General features: G+C 33.8%; 1 pseudogene; it reads left to right on the top strand.

Moving 5' to 3' along the window:
- Window positions 1-951: 951 nt before the first annotated feature.
- LOC110212558 (ribosome maturation protein SBDS pseudogene) lies at window positions 952-1701 on the top strand (annotated as a pseudogene).
- Window positions 1702-2015: the final 314 nt, after the last annotated feature.

Genomic DNA, 2015 nt, shown 5'->3' on the forward strand with positions numbered 1-2015 from the left:
CTTTAATTTGGCTTTTGGTATTCTAAAAGTGAGTTTCCTGTCCTAAAATAAGCAAGTGAATATACTGCTAGAGAAACTAAAATATATCAATGTTGATGTTCTTACTATAAATGCAACTAGAAGAAAGAAAAAAATGCAAAAACAAAATTTCCTTGTAGAAATAAGGAAGTCCAGCCAACAAACATTTATTAAAGACCTTCTATGCACCACACACTGTGTTAAGAATGAGAATATAAATGAGGCAAACATTCCCCACTCTCAAGAAGCTCACAGTCTAATGGAGGAGTGAACATGAAATTACAAGGTACAGCACAAACAAGATACATACAGTATAAATTGAAGATTAACCTAGAGGAAAGGCACACCTTCAAGTATGATTAGCAAAGGGTTCTTGCAGAAGGTAGGCAGGAGGCAGAGATGAGGAAGCACACTCCAAGCATGGAGGAAAGCCATTAGAAATTCTGGAGGTGCAGTATCCTTTGTAAAGACAACAAGGTAGCCAGTGTTACCGAATTGTAGAATATGCAAAGTATAGTGTAAGTTAGACTGAAAAGATACTAAGGGATCAACTTATGAATGGCTTTAAAATAATAAATTTTAGAAAAAAAAGAAATGGCAGATTTGTTTTTATAATGTGTGTAATGGAAAGAAGAACCATCATTTTACGGTCTCTTTGTTAATCTCTTACTATAACTTCCTCAACAATCATGAATATAAAGACAACTTACATATCCACATTTGTTGTAGAGGATGAAAAGGTGGAAAAATTCTATGAAGAACATGATCAGGGACTTAAAATTCAAATAACTTATATTTAAATATATTATGACCTACCCGTTAAGACAGCCTAGTGGAGGTTGTTGTGGGAGCTACTGCCTAGTCTGTACCACTTGGCTCAAGGGTCTTAGCAGGACCAGCCACTTGTACAGGTCTTGGGGAGCAGCTGCTGTGATGTCAATTTTCACACCCACCAACCTGATCCACCTGAGGAAGGTGGCAGTGTTATGCATGAAGCTCACAAAGAATTATTTTCGGTTGGCTTACTACAAGGTCATAGACTGTGTAGTGGCATGAAAAAAAAAGAACCTTGATGAAATTTTACAGATCCATTCTATGTTTGTAAATATCTCTAAAGATGAAGTTGATAAAAAAAAAGAGGATGTTATCAGTGCTTTTGGAAACAATGTTCACACTGAAATCTGTAAGCAGATTTTAACAAAAAGAAAAGTATAAGTATCATATAAAGAATGAAACACACAGTTCAAGCAGATGTTTAGGAACACTGCAATAATTGTAGCAGATAAATATTTAAATTCTAAAACAAAGTTCATACACTGTCATCCTCATTGAAAGTGTAATGAGGGATGCTCACAATTCTGTCAATCCCAACAATAGTATAAAAACAGCAGAATTTGAAAGTAGTAAAAGTTGAAGGAAAACATGAAGATTGAGTGGACTCATATAAGACTTCTATTCACTTTACCTGTAAGTGAGGGGGGGAAAGCTAAAAGAAAAACTCAAACTACTGATCAGGTTGATAAAAGTGAAGATTCTGGAGACCAGTTAGAAATTTAAAGTCTAATTGACCTGGCTTTTCTAGTGAACTTGATGAGCTGATGCAGAGAAAGACAAAAATTAAAGGATTCTTTGTAAGTTCTCATCTTGAAATACATAAGATAAGGAAATAACAAATTCAATTGAAAGATTTTCACCTTCTGTTCACTTACAAACATAACACTAACAAAGATTTCCATTATCATTACTCTTATTCATTATTATACTAGAAATGTTAGCTTTATCAATAAGTGAAGAAAACAAATTGAAGGAATTAGAATGGGCAAAGAAAAAAACAAAGCTATGACTCTTTGCACATGATATGATGGTATACATAGAGAACCCTAGAAAAATCAAGTAAAAAACTACTTGAAGTAACAAAAAATTTTAGCAAAGACACAGGATATAAAATAAACCCCCATAAATCATTGGCATTTTTACATATCACCAACAAAGCGCAA

Source organism: Phascolarctos cinereus, unplaced genomic scaffold (assembly GCF_003287225.1).
Source record: "Phascolarctos cinereus isolate Bilbo 61053 unplaced genomic scaffold, phaCin_HiC Scaffold_4;HRSCAF=312, whole genome shotgun sequence".
In the NCBI taxonomy this organism is placed as follows: Eukaryota; Metazoa; Chordata; class Mammalia; order Diprotodontia; family Phascolarctidae; genus Phascolarctos; species Phascolarctos cinereus.